At 43.7% G+C, this 24,323-nt stretch overlaps 1 non-coding gene across 1 annotated transcript; it reads left to right on the top strand.

The window, feature by feature from the left end:
• Positions 1–6,306: 6,306 nt before the first annotated feature.
• Positions 6,307–6,414, top strand: LOC121034322 (U6 spliceosomal RNA). The gene has a single exon (XR_005792392.1). It is a non-coding gene; the product is annotated as a U6 spliceosomal RNA (small nuclear RNA).
• Positions 6,415–24,323: the final 17,909 nt, after the last annotated feature.

Below are 24,323 nucleotides of genomic sequence, written 5' to 3'. Positions count from 1 at the left end.
ATTATATCACAGAAGGAAAGAAAATTTAGTTTTAGGGAATCTTAACGTTCAAACGGAGCTTTAATTTCACATATGTTTTTACTTAGGTTTTCTTACCGTGTGCATACATTTATAAATAATGACTGACATTTTGTCACTCAGAAATAAAGTCACATATCTTTCCAGTTCACACATATCTTTAACCAAAGTCACATATCTTTCCAGTTCACACAAACAGTTTGTTACTTTGCATGAGGATTTCCTCTTTTTAGGCAAAGTGGTAGGGGAACATTCCAGCGGTTCATTGAAAATGTTTCAGGCTGTAGACATTGAATGTGTTCTCTTCCCATTGTTGCTAGATGCAAATCCAATTGGGAATCCAAGTAGGAGTGAACTGGGTTACATTCTCTGGCTATTGGGAATATTTTCTATATGCTTGTCTGAAGGTAGATAAGAGAAAGGAAGCTAGGAGTTTGTTCCCTATTCCTGCAGTGTTTTCTGTCTTAGAGGTATTAGAACTGGTGCAAGAATATCTGTACATATCCACCAGTAGATTTTAAGTCACTTTATCTCTGGGTTAGAAGGTAATATTGCTTTATAAATTTATGTAGGATAAATTGACTAGTAATCCTTGATCTCAAGGCTGGATTATTTTATTACTAATGTATAGTAATATTCAAAGGGCTTATAAATAATGAACATACATTTGTGACCTAGAGCTGTGATATCGCCCCAGCAACCAATTTCAGTTAATCTGATTTAATTGACATGATGTCAGGGGTTTTGAAGCTCTTACCAAAGAGACCAGAATAAAAGATTCCCAAGGTGGGCAACTCCAGGTAGTAATGATTCTAATATGCTCATTGTTACTGGCTGGATATTATAAATGATTAAAGTACCTAAAAGAAAATAATGCATGTGGGCAGATTGTTACCTTAGAACACCTTAAAATAGATTCCTGGGTGTTGATAACATTAATATTAATGAGCTTCATGCAGGACTGTAGGCAAATAGTTACTGCAGGTGGCACAGCACAGCCCATCTGGGCGGGGGGAACCTGCCTGGCCGTGCAGAGCCTTGGCTTCTGCTTTGTCATTATCTTGTACAACTTCAGGCAAGACACGAAAGCTGTGTGCACGTGTGCCTCAGTTTCTTCGACTGTGAAAAAATATCAAATGATTTCCCAAAGTGATCTGTAGGCTCTCCTCAAATGAGAAGACAGCTAAGAATTTATGTGGGAGGGGCACCTGGGTGGTTCAGTCAGTTCAGCGTCGACTCTTGATTTTGGCTCCGGTCATGATCCTAGAGTCATGGGATTGAGCCCTGCACTCGGCTCCGCACTGAGCGTAGAGCCTGCTGGAGATTCTCTCTCTTTCTCCCTCTCTTCCTCCCCCACTCGCATTCTGTCTCTCTCTCTCTCAAAATAAATAAAAATAGACATTTAAAAAAAAGAGCTTATGTGTGAGAGGATTAGAGAGAAACATCCCCAGTGTGGGTGAACAACAGGAGAATCACCTCATAATGCAGAGGCAAAATGTCTCTGTCTCAGTTATTCCACTGCTTGCCTGGGCAACAGGACTCTTGGTGTCGGGCTTCATGTGACCAATTGTCTTTTTACCAGACCAGAAAATACCTGAGTAGTGTCAACACGTGATAGGGGTGTTCCTTTTAAACTACCTTCAAAATAAAGGAAATTTTTGCCTTCTTTCTGGGATTCTGAGTATACTACAAATCACCCCAAGTGCACCATTTGAGACAGGTGAATTTTAATGATATTCACAGAATCAAAGGATTAAAGTGATTGTTTGTTTTATCACATTTCCTTTTATTTTCGAAATGCATTTTTCTCTGGGGAGAAAAAAATCTATATAAATATTTTATTTTATTTTATTTTATTTTATTTTATTTTATTTTTTAAGTAGACTTCATGCCCAGTGCAGAGCCCAGTGTGGGGCTTGAACTCACAATCCTGAGATCAAGACCTGAACTGCTATCAACAGTGGGTCGCTTAACTGACTGAACCACCCCAGTGCCCCCATAAACATAATTTTTATTAAAAAATTTTTTTATTAGTTTTTTCTTTATTTCTGAGAGGCAGAGAGAGAGAGAGAGACAGAGCGCGAGTGGGGAAGGGCCAGAGTGAGAGGGACACACAGAATCCGAAGCAGGCTCCAGTCTCCGAGCCATCAGCACAGAGCCCGATGCGGCGCTCAAACTTACAAACCGCAAGATCATGACCTGAGCCGAAGTCGGACGTTCAACCGACCGAGCCACCCAGGCGCCCCAACATAATTTTTATTTTAAAAATAAAAGAAGACAAAGATGCTGCAAAGGGAAGAAATTAACATTTATGGACCACTTTTTGCACATTATGCTTTGACTCCTCATATCATCCCCCACATTTTCACTGTGGAGCAAAGCAAAATTCAAAGAGAAGTAAAACCAGTTTGTCTAAGCTCCCGTGGTTGGCTCTCCTACTTGTTTTGACCAGCTCCAAGCTCATTCTCTTTCCAACACATCACAGTCAATGAAAGAACCTAAACAGAAAGCCAAGAGCACAGTGAAATTCCTTTGAAAACGATTCAGTTTCCCCATGAAGAACACTGTCTCAAAATATTTACTTTTAGTATTTTTAGTCTTCATTCCCCATGGCAGACACTGAGTCTTGAAAGTTTTAAAGTCCTTTTAAACTTGACCTATTTCTGAAATTTAAAGAAGTTGATGTTGCAGTCAACAGACTCTTAGAAAATGCCATCTTGGAGGCGTCTGGGTGGCTGAGTCGGTTGAGTGGCAGACTTCGTCTCAGGTCATGATCTCACAGTTCTTGAGTTCGAGTCCCGCGTCGGGACCTGTGCTGATAGCACAGAGCCTGGAGCCTGCTTCAGATTATGGGTCTCCCTCTCTCTCTCTGCCCCTCCCCAGCTTGCACTCTGTCTCTGTCTCTCTCAAAAATAAATAAACGTTTAAAAAATTAAAAAAAGAAAATGCCAACATGAATACCAACATTTCCGATGGCTCCCCACATGGAGTTACCTTCACCTATTTTAGCTGAATCTAAAGCAATCAGAGCTCTTTGATCAAAGCTTAGCTCACCCAAATTCCTAGGTGAAGTGAGAGAGAAACCCAGGACAGTAACAATGCCTTTTGTTTATCCTTGAAGTTTATAAAGTTCTAGGTTTGGACTTTGCAGCTACAAACTTCAAAATCTACTGCAGAACCAGGAATTCTGTTTATGATTAAACCAAGCTACAAGCACTTGATAGAGACTTCCCCAACCTAGAAATACTACCAAAATTTGGAAACTCACAACTGCACTGAAACCAGAAGTTGATGGGTAGTCAATTGCCAGGATCTAGTAAACGTTTTCACTACAATAAGGCAGAGGAGTATAGCCAAACAAATGTCACTAGGTGGCCCCTGCTTTATCCCATGTACCAGCCCTGGTTGTTGGTTTTTTATTGTTGTGGTTGTTTGAAAGAAAGTAAAACTTCCTTCCCTTCTCCCTCTGTGTGTCTTCTGTAGCTTTCAGACATCAGAGTAGCTGCTGGTCTGCCAGCTGGGGGCTGTATCTTATGGTGGCCGAAGTGTTGTTCCTGTGTCTTTATCCCATGGAGGCCTTGTACATCCACATGGAACCTAGAACTTCTAGAAGGTGTCAGGGCAAGAAGTGGTCGAGAAGGACTCTGAGCCTGGTGGCTTTCTAAGACGTTTGGGGTTCACATAGGGGAAGGGAAGGAAAAAAATAAGATAAAAATATAGAGGGGGGGCAAATCATAAAAAACTCCTAAATATGGGAGAACAGACTGAGAGTGGCTGGAGGGATGTTGAGTGATGGATGGGCTAAATGGGTGATGGGAATTAAGGAGGGCACTTGTTAGGATGATGCATCTTCTAGATTAAACTATATTGGAGAGTCTAACTAACTTGGACTTAAATAAAATTTAAATACATACATACATACATACATACATACATACATCTGGGAGTAAAAATAGAAGTTTGGGGTTCATGTTGTGAGAACGTGGGAATGAGAGAAATAAAATTTTCCCTCCAAGCCAGATTGTAAATTCAGTGGGTGATGAAGTGGAAAAAAACCTACACTATGGAGTCAACACAGATCTCTATTTGGCAGTTTCTCACCCTAATCAGGTCGAATGTATTGGCATCTAAAGGAGGAATCTCCATTAGAAGAGGGCTTGCTTAGCCATGCAGAAACAGGAGAACCAAAGCAAACAAGGATGGTGAGACGCTACCACGATCCAGTGGAGAGAGGTTCACACGTAGTAGACCTAGAGCATTAGGGTTGGGGGGTGAAGACATCTCTACTGTGATGATGAATGTAGATTTGGTAAATCATGGCTAACAGACTCTGAGTATTCTTGGATGGCCACCATGAGACTCTCCCAACCATAAGAAGAAAGCGTCCCTCTCTGATGTCCTTAATGGCATTGAACATTTCTTTTTTTTGACTCCCTTTGTTTTGCTTCTACCCTTACCAGTCGACCGTAGAATTACTTGGCTCCCTGCACAAGACCGCCCATGGGAAATTTATAGGCTCCCTTGGGCTTCAGAATTTTCTCTCCACAGTAGGGATTTCTCACTGCAAATCAGATTTGGGGCTCTGGTTATGGTTTAGCTTTGGGGTAACTCTTCTCCAGGGAAATAGCATGCTTCTCAGCTGGACGTGAAATATTCTACTTCTTGAGATGGTTCTCGTCAACTATTAATCTGGCCTGTTTATTTTCAACTTCGGTCCCATTCGTGAGCTTTGTTAATGTGAAACCTGCCTGAGAGATGAATCCATTCTCAGGGGTGCTGATAAAATGAGTGCAGATGAAGAAGCCGAGGATCAGTGAAGGGGAAGAGTGCCACCATGTGAAGCCTCTTTGGGAAGGACTTTGTGTCCCCTTAATACCACCCACCATCACCATAGGCCTAGAGCATGTTCACAGCCAGAGGTACGTCTCTGGAGGTGGGGACAGAGAGGGAAAGAGCACCACAAGCCGTGTGACTCAGATTATCATTTCCATCACCCTTCATTCATCCCAGATCATCAGAGAACCAGACACGGGGATGAAAAAAGCTCCTGACTCACAGAGCAGTGATGCCTGGAAGGCTCTGAGAGGTGAAGAATCCTTGAGGCTACAGCACGAGTGCACAGCTGCACGTTGATAAAAATATTACAGAAGGAGAATACAGAGCATTAATGCTTGGATGAGTTCGTGTTAGAAGGAAGACCAAAAACAACATCCCATAATTGGTAAAAGGGCAGGTGTGCTTCAACAATGACACAGAGGGGAAAGGGGAAAGAGGCTTCAATATGAATGTGAGTCTTCTGGTAGATGAGAAAAGAGTTAAAGAGACAAGGGGAAGGTCCAGAGGGAAGGGCTGCAGGCAACACCAGCACTGACTTGGAAGGATTCAAGGACGGGGATATACTTGTCACAGAAAGTCACATGACCCAGCCTTCCAGAGGAAGGCCCCCTCTCAAGTCACCACAAAAGAAGGAAGCTAGGTTTGTTGGGTTGAAAAGTCCTAGTGGAATTTTCCCGAAGTCTCCGGACATCCCTTTCCCCACTGGGCAAGTCTGCCATCAAAAGGCTCTCCGATATAGTTTAATCTAGAAGATGCATCTTGGTGAGTTTCTCTGGCACAAGGCGATGGCTGTTTCTTTCCCAGAGTGAGGAGGGCTTGGTCACCCAAGGGCATGGAGAAGAGATAGCAGGTCCACAGGCATCTAGGGACCTAAGGCTTGCCCCTGAGTTGGTAGAAAAATAATTCAGACAAAAACCCGGGGAGACAGGGTAACACCCCACCCAGGACACGTGATGAGAAGCTCCATAGAGAGATATTTTGGTCTTACAGCTGAAGAAGAATCTATTGTGCTTTACATCCTGGACATGATTATGTGCTGCACGTTGGAGTGAGTGTTTTCACCAGAGCACATCCAAAACCTGTGCTATATTTGTTCAGCCAAGAGTCTTTCCATAAACCTGAGAGAAAGAGTGAAGTTATAAATATAGTCTCTAAATACACTTACGCGATAAAATTTGACTGAGAGGAGCCTCAAAGGGCAGGTTCTATTTATGTGCAGGGGGACAGAACTGCTTTCCATATGACAGCCAGGCAGCAGGACTTGGGAGAATTGATATGTTCAATGGGAATTTTTGAGTGGAATTCCAAAAACTACACAAAGTGACCCCTCCATGGCTTCAGACCTTTAGCAGAGGAGACAAACATCTTAAGAGGCTCGGTATAGACAGGAGCAAAATGGCTGCCTCGGGCAGCACAGGAAATTTGACCACTGATATCTGACTTTCGCATTCAGAGCTCGCTTCAGGCAGCACATATACTAAAATCAGAAGGATGCAGAGAAGGTTATCATGGCCCCTGTGCAAAGATGACGCGCAAATTCCTGAGTTACACACTCATTTGTGCAAATCAATACTTAGCGAACACACATGGGGCCCCGCGTCAGAGCCTGCTGGAAGCGTTCAACCATTCCTCACTGATAAAATCCGGGTGGGAGTTAAACAGAGACACTAAAGGATTGCCCCAGTGCAACCAGACTGAGATCAGTGAAGGGACAAAAGGAGTGACCTGAGAACGGTCAACCAACATCATAAATCCGTATATCAGTATCTGGATTTGAAGTCTTCCCATGAAGAGCACAACCCATGACGTTACCGGTGCAAATGACCATGAGAACATGCAAAGAGTGTGTATACTTTTTAGGGGAAATCTTAGTATATTAGTTTCCGTTGCTGTTTTAACAAATTACCACAAACTCAGCAGCTTAAGAAAGAACACAAGTGTGTTACCTCAAAGTTCTGTAGGTCAGAAGTATGAGTTGGCTTAGCTGGGTTCTCTATGCTCTGGGTTTCATAAGGCAGAACTCAGAGTGATGGCTGGTGGGCTCGAGTTGGCAGGCTCTGGAAGAATCTGCTTCCGAATTCATTCAGATTTTTGCAGAATCCAGTTCCTTGCAGCTATAAGACTGAGGTCTTATTACCTTGCTGGTATTCATGCGGGGGGCCACCCTTAGCTCTTAGAGGCCACACTCAGGTCCTGTCCGCAGCCCCTACATCTCAGAGACAAGGCAGTGTTGAATCCTCCTCATGCTTGGAATGCATTCAATTACTTCTGCTACGTTTCTGACGCCAGCCAGAGAACATTCTCTGTTTTTAAAGACTCATGTAACTAGAGTGGGTCTACCCAGATAATCTAATATTATCTCTATCTTAATCTTAGCTACACAAATCCCTTTGCCATATTCATTAGTTTTAGGGGTTAGGGGTGGACACCTTTTGAGGAGCCATGATTTTGCCTTCCATACTAGACAACATGTCTAATTGGGTTCTGCAAAGGCAGACCTTGATATGAGAATTCAGATGAAAGTAGTTAGGAAATGCTTCTGAGAAAAACCTGGGGAGGTAAAAGAGAAGTAGGATCAAGAAAGGAAAAAAATGCTGGGGCACCTGAGTGGCTCAGTGGGCTCAGGTCTTGATCTCATAGTTTGTGGGTTCGAGCCCCAAGTCGAACTCTGCACTTAGAGCATGGAGCCTGCTTCAGATTCTCTGTCTCCCTCTCTCTCTGCCCCTTCCTTGCCTGCTCTCTCTCTCTCTCTCTCTCTCTCTCTCTCAAAAAAAAAAAAACAATAAAAAAAAAAAAAAAAAAGGAAAACATGCCAAGCAAAGTATGACATCAAGCAAGGTCCCACAGAGTGAAATTGGGCTCAAACTTGCAGGGGGCTCTGGAGACCGGTTAGGCACACCTCAGGGACAAGGAAGATGGAGTGTTCATACCCCGCATCTCTCAACAATCGGTCAAGGGCTGACCCTGGGTTGGGAGCACACGTCTGGCTCTTCATGGGCACTGGTCAAGGGGACCTGTAGCCCGAGGGCAGACTCTGACATAGCGCAGGTGCTGGCTGCTGGGAGGAAATCACACAGGGAGCCAGTGTGCACAAACACAGTAACAAGAAGGGGGGATACGGGCACAGCGTGCTAACTATGGGGGAGACGCCATGTGCTACAACTTGGCTGCAGGGGATCCCAGCAGGAGGTGAAGGACCCAGTGCTCTGGAGAGCACCCCTGGCAGAATTGTTTCTGGGGAAACTAACAAGCTGGGAACCAAGTAGTCTCAAGGCCCCAGAAGCTGCAGAAACTATTAGCTACCAGCCAACCGGGGGCAGAAGTTAAACTCCAGAGACGGCTGAATGGCATCGAAATTGCTGGGCTGTCCGTTGCTGAGTTTGAGGAGCCTTTAACAGATAGACTCCTTGCCACAAAGCCTCGTTCTTGTCTCTGTCCATGTGGCTCTTTCCTTCAGGAATGTTCTCATTCTCCGCTTATCCAAATCTTACATATCAGTCTAAGCCTCCTCCGCCATGAAGAAATCCTGGTTCCCCCAGCCCCGGATGCCCAAGGACCTTGTCAGAATCTCTTCTGTGAAACATCTGACATTGTATTTCACACTGTGCTCTTCACATCCAGGTTTTGTCGACACAGCTAGACCCAGCTTCTAGAGAGCAGGGCCCTTACTGCTTCAGCTCTGTGCGCAGGGCCCGGCACAGCACCTCGAGGGCTGAGAGTTCGGGGGTGCTGAAAGTCACCTGAGTGAAGTCTTCTTGCTCCCCGCCAGCACACGGCAGTGGGGGGGGGGGCGCACATCAGCACGCGGTTGCCTTGGGAAGATGTGGACCCCCTCCAGCGCTCAGGCTGCCGCAGGGCCTTTGGGGATGCCCTCGCTTCTTTCCTTCCACCATCCCCGCCCGTCCACAGCCCATTTCCCGGCATTGAGCTGACGGCAACAATTCTTTCTGCGATTGCTCCCAATTCTGAATTTTCTGCCCTGACCAAGTAGATCTCACCAGTGATATTTCTACATTTCCAGCAGTTTGGGCTTCCAGAAAGCAAACTAAGGACCGAGCAGAGAGGCACTTCATCTCTGTGACACGCCCGGTGGCAATCTGGGACACAGACAGTCCCGATTACTGCCCATCATGCTTGACAGAGTGTGGTGAGGAAGAGCCCCAAGCCCACAGGTTCCAGGCTTCCCTTCACTGACCCCTTTGCCAGGCTCCCCAGGCTGTGCGGATGAAGCGTCAGACCTGTGGCCAGCAGAGAGAGGTCCAGAAGTTCGCACCGGGCTTCCCTGGCCTTCAGTATCCCACTGCCAGAGCTGCTCTCTGAGGAGCACGCGTTCCCCTGAGCACGAGCCAAATTCGGCTAAACCGGGCCAGGCTTGGGAGGCCACGGGCCTCTGCCTGAGCCCTGCGTCTGCTCCTAACAGCCTCGGTAACCCTGGGAAAACCACTTAGCCTCTCTACCTCTGTGCAAAAGAGAGACTCAGTTTCCAAAAAGGGGCTCCCGAAGGTGTCTATCTCATCGGGGAGCGTGGGGTTCAACTGACACGAGTGGCATGCAGATGTGTTCAAAGCTGTTGGGGCAGCACATGTCAAGGAAGTTATTCCAAAAAAAAAAAAAAAAAGCTAATCCAGTCCCAAGTTCAAAGAGAAGCAGCCCCCAAGTCATTTCTTGGGTCTTTGGAAGACACAGGTCTAGACAGACGAGGCTCCTCTTGACATGGCTGAGTCACACACTCATGTGTGACTCTCATCGATGTAGAGTCACGTGTTCATTCCGTCTGCAATTAGCGAGGGCTGGCCACATGCCAGACACGGCTCTAGGTGCTGGGGGCCAATCTGAAGGTAGGGAGACTCCAAGAAATGTGATTTCTGTAACGCAGAGATGACAGATGAGAGATGATGATGCCCTGAGTGAATGAATGCAGCAGGAATGGAGAGAAGTGCATAGATCTGACTGACATTTGGGAAGCTGATATGACAGAGTAAGAACTGGGGGACCGGGGGATGAGGGAGAGCGATGTTGGTAGGAGAAGACCTGAAATTAAGGATGCCTTCCATTTTCTGGTTTGGCAAAGAGGCAGAAAATGGTACCACACACCGAGTAGGGGGCCCTGGGAGAGGAGCAGTTTGGGTAAAAGACACGATGAGTTCAGGTTTGGTCACGGAGAGTTTAAAGTCCCTGTGGGACATCAAATGAAAAATATTCATTAAAGACTAGGTCTAGAAATTGGGAAAGAAACATACAGATCAGGATGGATGGGACTATCCGCTGAGTTATCACCACACATGGACATACAGAGATGGAGGGTCTCTGCCCTCAGGAAGTTTACAGTCCAAGGGTGCCTGGGTGGCTCAGTCGGTTAAGCGTCCGACTTGGGTTCGGGTCATGATCTCATGGTTCATGAGTTCGAGCCCCGCGTCGGGCTCTGTGCTGACAGCTCGAAGCCTGGAGCCTGCTTCGGATTCTGTGTCTCCTTCTATCTCTGTTCTTCCCCTGCTTGCGCTCTGTCTCTTTCCCTCTCTCAAAAATAAATAAAGATTTTTAAAAATTTCTTTAAAAGAAGTTTACGGTCTGAAGGAAGAGACAGACACAAGAGTTGATGCGTCACTTCTGCTCACAGCTTAGAGCTAGTTACATAGCGCCATCTGCATAATCCCTGTCACGCCATGTAATTAACCATACTGTAACTAGCCACGAATAGTTGCATGACTCCATTTAACTGAAGGGAGACCAGGGGATATGGCGGAGCCACAGATATTGGATGAATACTCAACATTTCGGCCACAACTTTCAATCAGTGGTGACTTACAAACTCTCTCGTTTATACCAAAAACAAACAAACCAAGAACCAAAACAAACAAACAAACAAACAAACAAACAAAACCCTTGGTTGGGAGGGTTAACAGAATAACCAGAAATATTAAAAATAAACTAGGACCTTGCCTAGGGGTGTCAGCTTTGGTCTTATAGATGCAAAACATTTCTTACCTCACATTCAACGTGTTCACAATCCTGACATATCCTTTTCCTTTCCATATTGTAAGTTTTGAGCTGCTCGCATCGGGTTTTTGTTTTTCTTTCCTTTGGGACAAACTAATGCAATTCTGGCACTTGACCTTGATACTTACAAACTTTTCTAACAACTGGTAAAAACAGATCCAAATAAGACAGAAAAATGTTCACCTCACCCTAGAGCTGCTGAAAAAAGATAGTAGCCTGCTTCATAAAAGTGTTATGCGGGGCACGGGGGAGGCTCAGTCGGTTAAGTGCCTGACTTCGGCTCAGGTCATGATCTCGCGGTCCGTGAGTTCGAGCCCCGCATCGGGCTCTGGGCTGACGGCTGAGAGCCTGGAGCCTGCTTCGGGTTCTGTGTCTCCCTCTCTATGACCCTCCCCCGTTCATGCTCTGTGTCTCTCTTTCTCAAAAATTAATAAACATCAAGAAAACTTTTTTAAAGTGTTATGCTATTTCTAACAAAGGACACTTGTAAGAAGGGTGAAGTTTAGTAATTGTTGCTATAGTCTATGAAATTTGTCCTTGACCTCTGAAAAGTCTAGAAGTATGCTTCATCAATTAATTAATTATGAATTGTTAATTAGTTAATTAATAATTCTGTATCACATTGGTAAGAATATTTAAGTCAACATTCTGGGAGAGACAGGTTGACTAGGAAGGTGAGATTTTAGAGTACACGGTATATGGTATAGAGTATCTTTTAAAATCTCCATAGTGCTCACTTTAATGCACCTGGAATTGACTCTTGTGTATGTTGTCAAGATGCATCAGATTCCTTTTTATTTTATTACATGGATAACCAGACCACACAGTATTTATTGAAAAGTCTTTCTTCTTCCACTGATTTTCAATGACTTTTCCTTATAAATGAGACACTGATATAAGAACGGGTCTGCCTCCAGACTCTCTCTTCTGTTCCACTGGAATATTTTTCTCTCCTTGTTTCAGTTCCAAACTGTCTTGACTGCTAAAGCTTGATAGCAATCTTGATATCTGGTAGGGCAAGTCCTATACCTCGTTTTTCTTCTTCAGAACTATCTTGGTTCTTCTTAGCCCCTTGCAATTCCTTATAAACTCGACAATCAGTTTGTCAAGTGTTGTAAAAGACATCTTCAGAATATACAAATTCATTTGGAATGTCTATATCTAGATATATCAACATAGATACAGATATTCTGTAGCAAGTAAATTGCAAGATTTATTTATTAATTCTAATTTGTCTATAGATTTCTTCAGCATTTCCTGTGCACATATCTTTAAAAACATCCACTTTGCTTCTTTATTTCCTTTCTGGCTGAGAACTCCAACACCATGTCAACGCACAGTGGTGATGGTGGGTATCTTTGTCCTGTTGTGGACCTCAAAGGTGACGCTTTTAACTTTTCACCACGGAAAGGGGTATTTGCTGTGGCTACCCATAGATACTCTTTATCAGATTAAGGAAGTTCTTTTTTTATTATTAACTTTTTTAATGTTTATTTATTTTTGAGAGAGAGAGACAGAGATAGAGTGTGAGTGGGGGAGGGGTGGACGGAGAAGGAGACACAGAATCCGAAGCAGGCTCCAGGCTCTGAGCCGTCAGCACAGGGGCCGACACGGGGCTCGAACTCATAAACTGTGAGATGATCATGACCTGATCCAGAGTCAGACCCTTGGACTCTTAACCAACAGAGACACACAGGGGCCCAGGAAGCTCTTTGTAGTATAGATTTACTAGCGTTTTAATCACAAATCAATGCTGAATTTTATCCACATCGAACTGACAGGAATAATACAGGAGTGCCAGTACCTTCTACAACTCAGGCACAGAGCTCCTTTCCCAGGGTCCAGGGGTTATGACGGCAGAGAAGAGGTGACCGCTAATCCCCTGGGATGGGGGGGGAAGGAACCAGAGCTGCGTCTCCGAGGCCGAGTAGCTGGGAATCTCGGAAAGGTCTTCACAAAGCAGGGGAGTCACAGGCTCAGACCCACGGCCTGGCTCCCAGAGAGCTAGCAGTAGGGAAACAATCTGGGAGCTTCCTCCTGACAAATCGTCAAATGCTACGGCTTCTATCATTTTTGAGCCACTTCGTCCTTGGGCAAGAAACAACAGAAGATAGGGCGGTGGAGTCGGATCCCACTGGTTGCACGTTCATCTGCACCCCTTTGCCATGGATCCATGCATTTTCCTGAACATCAAAACTGAGGTGGAGTGCATGTGTGCCTCTCCTTGAATGAATGTCTCCTCTTGGCGTTGAGAACAGAATTGCCTTCTGAGGCAATTAGTTAACATGGGACTTTAGCTAAAACTTGAGTCACGTTTATGGGACAATGAGCTAATCTATAAACAGTCATTGCCCCCCTAGAACACGGCGACTGAGTTACACTTCACATGGGTAACCTGAGCCCGACCAGCCCCCTGGGCAGCTGTACTCAAACCGTCTTGTTCACCCCAAAGATCTCATCGCTACGGATAGAGGAAACGGTGTGGTAGCAAAGCAGAGATGCGGAGGGGGCCCCAAAGGGGGTTTATTCTGCGTAGCATATTGAGCGTGTCCCTTCATGCAGGTTTTGAAGTTGTTGTTGGTTTTTAAAAGTTGATGGAGGGGCGCCTGGGTGGCTTAGTCGGCTAAGCGTCTGACTTCAGCTCAGGTCACGATCTCACCGTTCATGAGTTCAAGTCCCACATTGGGCTCTGTGTTATCAGCACAGAGCCTGCTTCAGATCCTCTGTCCCCCACCTCTCTCTGCCCCTCCCATGCTTGCGCTCTCTCTCTGTCTCTCTCTGTGTCTCTCTCAAAAATAAATAAATAAATAATTAAGTTTATGGAGAGAATTTTTATTAAAGCTTTATGGACTGGGGTTTTATTTCCCATCCACTTCTCAGTAGGCTCTGCAGAAATGATAGATGGACTTATCTATGGGGAAGCAGGGTTCAACCCAATTCAGTTTCAAAAAGTGGTCATAGTTCACACAGAATGTACACAGCTCTGGGTTTGGTCTGTGGGAAATTAGGAAATGAACCTCATATGATTCCTGCCCATTTTCCTGGAGCTAGCTCTAAATAGGGAGAGACACACAAAGGGGTATTTGATGTTCTTGACTAAGGGATCTGCACCCATCTGACCGAGAGCTCTGGAAACCTATTGGCAATTATTTTAAGATACGAAGGGACAGCGTCTGTCTTGGCACTCCGTCCCTTACACTGGCTCACCCCAATTTCACAAGCGATGGGGTAAACCAAAGACAGAGAATGTTGATAGGATCACACTTCATTTTCAGATTTCTCACTCCTGCCCCTGCCCCGACCTGCCAAGGAGGTCAAGGTCAAAGAAGGCAAGAGTGGAGAGGAAGGTATTTAGGAGCCCACTGATGCTGCCTTTAAAATATACAATTTTATGGGGCATCTGGGTGGCTCAATTGCTTAAGCGCCCGACTCTTGGTTTTGGCTCAGGTCATGATCTCATAGTTTCGTGAGTTCAAGCCCTGCACCAGGCTCCGTGCTGACAGTGTGGAGCCTGATTCTCTGTCTGTCTGTCTGTCTGTCTCTCTCTCTCTCTGCCCCTCCCCCACTTTCACTCTCTCAAAGTAAATAAATAAACTTTAAAAATGACTAAAATAAAATATACAATTTTATGATGGTGGAAGTCCCCCCGTCCAGATGCAAATGTTGTAAGTGAATAAAACCAGAATGCAAATTGTAGATAATTTGTGAGTAATACAAAGTTGAGCTCAAATTTTCCCTCAGTCACTTTTAAGCTACATTATCCTGGGCTAGATACTGAAACTCACTAACCTCGGTTTTCTTATCTGTAAGATGGGGAAGATAAAAATTAATCTCATAAGGTTAAGTGAGGATTAAATCACTCACTTAAATGAATGAAATGAGACCTGGTATCTGTAGTTTACTTAGTCCCCAAGTCTGCTGGCAATTAAATATGGCAGACTTATTTCCATAAGTTCCATAGTTCAGGCGACCAATTTCCATAGTTCAGGCAGGAGAGAAAGACTGACCCCTCACTCCAAATTCCTCCTGCTGATGACCCTATTTGTTGTCTTGCCTCTCTGTGCACCTCACTTTGCCCCAGACAAGAAACAGCCACCTTCCCTTCATTCCTCAGATTAGCAATAGCCCAAACAGGTGTGTATAATCTACTACCTTACTGAAGGTTCTGCAATTACAGTGGGTAAGGAGTCAGAGAGAGGACATTTTGCTACACTTGGCTCCCTCTTACTCTAAGATCCTGTGCTGTTGACTTCTGGTCCCCCGGACCTCCTCCCAACCTTGTTGCCCTCTCCTCCCGGCTTTGTTCTGGTGTGGATAAGCCCCTCCCCGTTTCCCAGAGTGCCCACGCCAACCTAACGCGTATTACAGACTTTAAGTGGTTAATTGGGAAAAGTGAAAGGTGACTGGAGGGACAGGAAACATCAAAAATAGAGTATTTGACATTTTACTATTCTTCACTCATCGCCCCCACAATCCATCCGTTGATGTCTTTTCCCTGGGACACTGCTTACCAGCGCCCTCCTTGTCACGATTTTCTCCTTCTCAGAGTTTCTTCTCGTCCTCAGGAGCCCCCAGACCTCCCTGTTGGAGGGCAATTCCTCAATTTGGTGCTTTGTTTCTCAGAGCAATTAATTCTCCTTCTGTTCTACTTTCCCAAGTCCTTCCATTTCACAACCATAAAACCCATGTTTTCCTAAACATAAGGGTTCCTTTGTTTATACTCATTTTATTTATTATCCCTTTACAGCCATTATACTGGGGCTTCTTGGCGAAATGGAGATAATCATGCATGTTAAGTCTGCCATATTTAATCAAAAGCCTAAAGCTTCATGTTTCTAGATCCCTTGTACATTACCAGAAATCTGAAATAACATTTGATCGCTTCCTGAAAGTCCTACAGGCTTTGGAGAGACCAGCATATTTGATGTTTAGTATGAGGGCTGCTTCTTCCTGGTGATACAGAAGAATATACTGTATCCCTATGCATAAATATCTCCAAACCATATTATAGGACATAATGGCTTTCACCTGCCCAGGAGTCTCTGGCTCTTGTCAGCTCAGCCACCCACAGAGTCAGTGGGTTGCTACTTTGCCATGTGACATGGGGTGAGCTTCACTTTTGAACCCCTGAGCCCTGGTCCCTATTTCCGGTGAGCCAGTAGAAGTGAGGGGCATCTTCTCTTCCCATCTTCTCTGGGGTGAACTCCTGGGAAGTCCTGCCCGCTAGTCAGAAGAGGATTGACCCAGAGTCTAAAGACTGGGATTCAAGTTCCAACCTTGGCACTGACCAAAGGTGGGAACTTGAGCAAGTCACATGATCTCCCTGTGCCTTGGTTTCCTTGCTTGTGAATGGAGGCTTATGGATCTCACAAGAATTTTGTGAGAAGCAAATGGATGAAATATGTGCCTGGCATATAGAAAGTGTTCAGCGGATAGTGATCTGGATAGGGGCGCCTCGGTGGCTTAGTCGGTTAAGGCATGCGACTCTTGATTTTGGCTCAGGTCACGATCTCTCGCGTGGATTGCGAGATCCATGCTTAGCACAGAGCCTGCTTAAGATTCTCTCTCTCTCTCTCTCTCTCTCTCTCTCTCTCTCTCTCTCCCTCTCTCTTCCTCTCCCCCCCTCTGTCCCTCTCCCCCTATTCATGCTGTCTCTAAAATAAAAAATAAAAAAAAAAAATAGCGATCTGGATATTCTCCATGCAAGTCTATTAAAACTTACACCTACCTTGTTACCTGTTACAGAAATGAATCCACTAAGTTTTATTCCTTAATTAAGACGGTGAGCTTTTAAATTGATGGTCTTTTCTCTTTTCTATTGACAATAGAGCCCTAAAATTTGCATCGCCATCTAATTAGGTTACTTGAGTAGGTTTGAGCAGATTTCTCAAACCTTAATGCTCTGGCTAATCATACAGGGATCTTGCTAAAATGGAGATTCTGACTCAGTAGGCGTGGGGTGGTGTAGAACATGCTGCCACAATGTGTGGGTTATGGATCTTGGCTGCAGTTGGCATCCCCCAGTCACAGAGCTTCAGGCTGTGCCCAAAGTCTGCATCTCTTACCTGCACCCCATTAGTCAGAAGGGCTGCAGGTAAGAGGGAGGAAAGCAGACGGAGAGTTTAGGAGAGATAGAGAATAGAGGAGAAGGGTGGTGTGGTGAGAAGGGCCCGATATGGGTGTCAGGTAGATTTGGGGTTAAAGTCTAGCCCTGCCACTGGCTAGTTTGACGACCTTTGGCAAATTCATGTAAGCTCTTTGAGACTGACTTTTCTCAGCTTTAAAACAGGCATGGGGATCACCTGGATGGCTCAGTCAGTTGGTTTCAGCTCAGATCATGATCTCGGAGTTCATGGGTTTGAGCCCCATGTCAGGTTCGGCACTGACAGTGCAGAGCCTGCTTGGAATTCTCTCTCTCCCTCTCTCTCTGCTCCTACCCCATCTCTCTCTCAAAATAAATAAATAAACTTAAGAAAAATAATAATAAAATGGGTACGATAATCCCCGCCTCACAAGATTGTCATGAAACTTAAACATCATGTTCACATACCCATATGTGAACTGTCACTGTTTCAGCAAGATGTTCCTTACTGTTCTCCTCTGGCCACATTTGATCCATCCAAAATACATCTCAGATAGGCACCTGCCTCTTCTCCCTTACCCTCCTACTTCTTTTACTGCCCACCTGCTCCCTCCACAGGGACCCAGTTCCGTCTTGCCCCAGTCCCTTGGGGAGGACTGGTAAGACCTAATCTCAACTTCTTTCTAGGAGGGGTAGAGATTCTATGAGACCAGTAAACACACTCTTGATAAAAACTGATGGCCCCTCTTAGCAAAAGTTCAATATAAAAGTTCTCAACACCAGTAAGAATGAGATGGAATATAGGCACTGAGAGTAAACACCCTTCTCCTAAAATGTAAATGACCCTAGATATGGAAAGTCCCAGTAAACTGTGGCCCCCTACACTTGTCCTTTCCCTTTTAGTCCCAAGCCATTACCACACTTAAGAATGGAATATGCAACGTTCTCTCTCTCTAATTCCAAGGTTTGCTTATTCCGAGGTTTGCTTAACACTTTCCTGCATGTTCTCTTTCTTAGCATCTTTTTGTGAGTCAAGACTTTGTTGAGTTAGGGCCAAGCTAGCAAAAGGAGCTCAAAGCTATATTTGCCAGCAAAACACCATCAGCTGTTGTCTACAGAATCATGTGCTTGAGCAGAAATACCAGAATGCCGACTTAGCACGGCCCAGTCCATTCCCAGTGATCTGTAAATGGATTAACCACTTTGAAGAACTTTCCTGCTGACCCCAGCATTTTCTGTTTTCCTTCCATCTAGCCAGGTTCTAGGACAGTGCAGGAGCAGGAACAAGGCTAAGACCACAGAGCAGAGACTCACGGAAGCCATGCCAAGGGCATGCATTCTTGATAAGCAGCAAGGAGACTTGGCGTGAACGCAAATACATAATTAGCACCTTCTTCTTGACATGATGTATTTTCGGGACAATAGTTCGGAAGCAAAACTACAAAACTGCCTTCATTCAAATTTAGAAGTTTAATGTTAAGATGGGTGATGCCGTTTTGCTAAACTAAAACGTGGATATTGGTTTAAGAATAGAAAAATGTATTTGTGAAGTTGGCTTTTTTTTTTCTACCTGTCGGCCTATTCTAATTTTCTTTTTGAGCATGCTGAGTCATTGCTTTCTTCTTTTAACAACGATCTATTATTATAACGAAACAATCGATAAAATTGTGCAGCCTAAAATAATGAGAACTTACTGAAAATCTTCCCAGCTACTGCTACTAAGCTGCTCTGAGTTGATGGCATAAAACCAAGATCTGTACAAGGTTTTTACTTTCTATGAGTGTATTTCCACCTGCTGTGATCCAGGTCTGAGTTCGGCTTGTCTATCATACAGTGTTGAAGGAGGACCGAAGGCTTCTTTTCTCTTTCCAACCCACCACCAACTTTCTAAAACTCTTTGTTGTATGTGGCTTGTTTAGTATAGTCTATTGTCATGTGGCTTTTACTTGCACAATGTCTTGGTCCCATAATATTGTTCTGTTCTCTTCTCATTAGCCCGAGAAACAAAAGACAGGAAAGTAGTCGGTACATCATTCTTCTGCAATACTTTATATTATGTCAAATCAGAATCTCAGTTTGCAAAATGACTTATGACTCTGAAACCTTCTTGTATAACAATGCTTTCAATTGCATACAATCTCTGCTGAAGAGAAAATTTGTCTTTATAACACGAGTACAATGCTAATTATAAGCCAACTGTCGTCATTTTGATAACACCAACCTGAAGCTTCCAGAGAGGCTTAGCAACACATTAAAAGTTCACTGCTGTCACTTCAAGACAGGGATCACTCGGTACCAACATCACTGTCAACACATCTCAGGAACTGCAGGGCAGAAAGCTGGTTTTGACTGTGAGTGTATCATCCACGTGACTTTCGAGAACGTAACATTTTCAAGAAGGTTGTCTTTTGAAAAAAGAAATTTTTAAAATTCTCCTAACATTATTCCATCCACAGGTACTGATGTGTCGTAAACACTAATGTCTGTCATCTTCACTGTTCAGCAGGGGAGGAGAGAGGTGACTGACTCAAGGGTACACATGATGTGGCTGCAACTCAGACCTAGCACCTTTCCCACCCCACCCAGCCTTGTCTCTACGTTGTTTTGGATCTCATGCCCTGTGAAGCAAGGGTGATCTCACTAAGGTCAAATATACAAAATGATGGTGTTAGAAGATACTTAATTTGGTTTTAATTCAGGGTTTATATACATACGTGTGTGTGTGTGTGTGTGTGTGTATGTGTGTGTGTGTATTTATATATATTCTGTGTCTCCTTAAAAACATGGAAACTTGGGGCGCCTGGGTGGCGCAGTCGGTTAAGCGTCCGACTTCAGCCAGGTCACGATCTCGCGGTCCGGGAGTTCGAGCCCCGTGTCAGGCTCTGGGCTGATGGCTCAGAGCCTGGAGCCTGTTTCCGATTCTGTGTCTCCCTCTCTCTCTGCCCCTCCCCCGTTCATGCTCTGTCTCTCTCTGTCCCAAAAATAAATAAACGTTGAAAAAAAAAATTAAAAAAAAAAAAAAACATGGAAACTTGGAATTCCAAGTTAACACTATCAATTCATGCAGAATAATTTTGTTTCTATGCTGCAATCAGAGCTCCCTCTAATGGCTATCTATTTGGACAGCAAATTCTTGGGAAAATGAAATACCCCTGTTCTTTTAGAACCAAGGACTTTTTTTATTATTGTTGTGTAACGAGTCCTTATTTGCCTTCACAATTAGATTTTCTATATCCATTTCAATCTACAAGTTCTAAAAATCTGCAATTTTCCAATCTCTGAAAACCGTATCAGTATAAGTGAAAACAAAACTTATTTGATGTAATGTTTAATTTTACATATCAGCTGGATTGGGCTACAGAATTCTGGTATTTGGCCAAACATTATTTTGGGTGCCTATGGGTGTTTGGGGGTGAATTTAACATTTGAATAGTAGACTGAGTAAAGTAGATTGCTCTCCCTAATGTGAATGGGCCTCAACCAATCAGTGAAGGCCTACATGGAACAAATAGGCTCTCTCAAGTAAGAGAACTCCTGCCTGGATGCAGATTTGCCTGCCTTCTGAGTTGAACTGAAACATTGGCTCTTCTTGGGTCTTGGGCCAGCATTTGGGCTGAAACTTATACCGTCAGTTTTCAGGCCTTCAGACTCAGACAAGAACTACACCATCAGCTCTCCTGAGACTCTGGCTTACAGCCACAGGTCTTGGAACTTCTCAATCTCTATAATTGTGTGAGCCATTGATATGTGTATACACACACACACACACACACACACACACACACACACATAATCCCTTGGTTCTGTTTCTCTAAAACACTTGACTTCAAGGTGGTTTTGAAAAACATAAAAATTTAAAAATGTTTGGATCCTTCTCTTACAGGCAGTAACAGTGTAAAGTTGCTCTCCTTGAAGCATCTATCTTCCTGCCATCATAGATGGTTTTGACTAATTCATTGTCAAGTCTTGCTGACAAGTGAGGAGCACAAAAAAAAAAAAAAAAAAAAAAAAAAAAAAACAAACACCGAGATCTGTGATCACTGCATTTTAGAAGTACCACATAAAAAGAATATCAAATATAAAAATATATACAATAGAGGCAATATCAACTCTAGCGATACTGCATTTTATTTACATTTAGTGTGACATTTTATTAGGTCCTCACAGCAATCCTGAGAGAAAGAGCAAATATCCTGAGCTCAATATGCAGATTCATAACTTGATCCCCCAGAGAGTAACTGACTCTAACACTGTGCCTTTTCCGTTATAACCACATCACTCTGAGTCTTTCTCCGCCACAAACCATTAAGACAGCATCTCCAGTCATTCCTCTAACCACATAGGCTATTGATGATTTTTAATCCAAAATGTGCTACCCAATGGCTGTTTTCTGGCTGATTTGGTTCAACAGCCCAGAGCACAACGTAAAAAATTCCAAGCTTAGGGTTAGAATTTCTGTTTAGAACAAGTGACTTTCCTCCATTGAATGGGCATTGAATATACCTGGTCACGGTCTAAGTAAGTGATTAGGATCTCCTATAAGTGATTTGGATCCGAAGTGATTTGGAGTCTGGATAAAACAGTTAAATTGTACCTCCCCAACAAAAATGAAACTTCCTAGAAGTCAGGAAGCATATCTTAGTCATCTCTGTCCCTCAGAGCCTTTGTGCAGAGCAGGTGCTCTATGAACACTAATTGTATAAATAAATGAATACTTAATAATTATTATTACCATCTGGTTATCATGTGCACCTACTAGATGTCAGGACCTTTAATAAACAGTTTACATTTATTACTTGGAATCTTTTCAACCATCCTCTTGAGAGGATAATATTTTTTTATTATACAGATGAGGAAACTGAGACTCAGAGAAATGATGTTCTCAGGGTCTCACAGATGAAAGTCATGGTGCTGAAACCAATCCCTCAACTGCTTGGTTCCAAAGCCCACATAGTCTCCACACCACCCTGAAAGTTGCCCACCACTGATGAGGGAAAAAAAGGCAACTTCCAAGCCCACAGAAAGTATATCAGTAGCATCATGTTGGTATATAATCTTCAGAAATGACCAAATAATTCATGGTTTGGGACCAGGGCCCTCCTAACTGATCTCAGTATCCTGGACAGCTCCTCCTTCCATGTCATCTGCTGCATTTGAATAAGGAGAGCATAAGGGCTGGAAGAAAAGCACATAGAGCTGGAAGAACAAGAAGAAGGTTAGGTATGCACTCTGGAATGTAAAAACGTCACTCATGAGAGTGCCTGGCTGGCTCAGTCAGAAGACCATGTGACTTTGATCTTGGGGTTATAATTTTGAGCCCCATGTTGGGGCCAAGAGCAGAAAGAGGGTCTGTTCCCTTTCCCAGTTGTGTGCCCCAGGCCTGTGCTGGCTCACCTGGTCTGAGTGCTCTTAGAGATGATGGCTTTGGGTAGTTGTTCTCAGAACTACTTTATAATATAGAAAAGAAAGTCTTTGTAAGACTTACTATTTGATTTCTAGACTTTAATAGCAATCTGTAGAAGTCTAGCTTTATTTAGAAACTGATATACATCTTCAATGTTTATTTTCTAAGAGCTTTTTTCTTGTTTCTAATCCTTCCCTTCTAAGTCACCTTTTAGCTACAAAGGTTATAATCATCAGCAAAGGTCAATAAATTTTCACTGCATTCCAGATAACATCAATACCTTGAGAAAGAATTTGGCAGGAAGAGGACCTTTCCTTCCTGGAGAAGGAAATTCACAAATTAGCTTTTTTAAGGTCATGTTAGACAATTAAGATAAATTGTTACTGATACATATTAGTTGACCACTGAGTGAATACATATCGATGGTATTCTTAAAAACAATATTTTGCATCTTTCCTAATCTACTCTTATAAAATGAGCAAACTCTGAGACAGCATATCCCAACCTGTGCTCCATGGAGTATTAAGAGATGTTATGTATAAAAAGGATTCTGTGGTCAAATCACTTTAGGAGATACTGTAGAAACTTGTTTGCTTGGAAAGGTAGAATCCTTACCAGAGTTTCCTAATATGCTACTCGGAACTATTACTCCCCATAAATGGAATACAGTTTGTCGTGCATTAGTCAGGCTCTCCAGGAAACAGAACCAATGAGGTACATATATATGAGAGGAAATAAATTATGAAGAATTGGTTCACAGGATTGTGAAGGCTTAGAAGTCCCAGGATCTGCTGTCTGCAAGGTGGAGACCCAGGGAAGCCAGTGGTTTCATTCAGTCCAAGTCCAAAGGCTTGAGAACCAAGGGAGCAGATCATGTGTATCACAATCTGAGGGCCTGAGATGAGATGAGATGTCCCAGCTCAACCGTGAGGTAGAAAAAAGAAGGTCAAACTCCTTCTTTCCCTGCCACTGGTTCTTTCTGAGCCTTCAACAAAACGGATAGTCCCCACCCACACTGGGAAGGGCAATCTGCTTTCCTGAGTCACCAGTTCAAATACTAATCTCACCCAGAAACACCCTCACAAAAACGCCCAGAAATAATGTTGAAACTGGACACTCCATGATCAGTCAGCATAACACATAAAATTAGTTTTTTGCCCCAAACTATTCAATCACAGAACCAGTCTATTAAAATTGAGTGAGGTGAAAGGCTGGCATTTTTTCAAATACCTTTGAGAAAGGTGTTTTGGTTCCTTGAATTTTAATGAATTTCTTCTCAGCCCACAGCCTCATTGGCATTGTATTGGTGCTCTGGCAAAGCACCGAAACAAATTCGATAAATGTTGGCTAAACACATTCTCTTCCTAATCCATCAGGTTGCCAATTGGCAGTGAATTTCATTTGACAACATCAATTACCTTGGTATTTTTCTTCAGTTTGATGAAAGCTTGCGCCACATTTTTGGCCTGGGGTGCAATCATTATTTAAGCTCTCTGTGGACCACTCAGAAAACACTTGGTTTTCTCTTTTCCACTTGGTCAGTTTCTGCTTTTATGTTCACTGTTCCTTTCTTCTGCGTTTCTTTGGATTACCTGTTTACTTTTGAACATTTGAGTAAAGTGTTTATTTCACTTACTTTCATTCTTTTTTTCTTGAAGTTAGAGTTTAAGGCTACTTAGCTGTATCCCTTATGATTTGTAGTATTTTTATTGTTTTCTCAAAACACTGAAATTTTGGTTTCTATTTCCTCTTTAACCAAAAATTGTTTGAGAGAGATATGATGGTGGTGGTATTTTTTTTTTTTTTTTACTTAAAAAATTGTTTTGGGGGCGCCTGGGTGGCGCGGTCAGTTAAGCGTCCGACTTCAGCCAGGTCACGATCTCGCAGTCCGTGAGTTCGAGCCCCGCGTCAGGCTCTGGGCTGATGGCTCAGAGCCTGGAGCCTGTTTCCGATTCTGTGTCTCCCTCTCTCTCTGCCCCCCCCCCC

The sequence above is a fragment of the Herpailurus yagouaroundi genome, unplaced genomic scaffold (assembly GCF_014898765.1).
Source record: "Herpailurus yagouaroundi ecotype Mexico unplaced genomic scaffold, PumYag 159, whole genome shotgun sequence".
In the NCBI taxonomy this organism is placed as follows: Eukaryota; Metazoa; Chordata; class Mammalia; order Carnivora; family Felidae; genus Herpailurus; species Herpailurus yagouaroundi.
The sequence above is the reverse complement of the archived record's forward strand: the minus strand, read 5'-3'. Positions and strand labels throughout refer to the sequence as shown.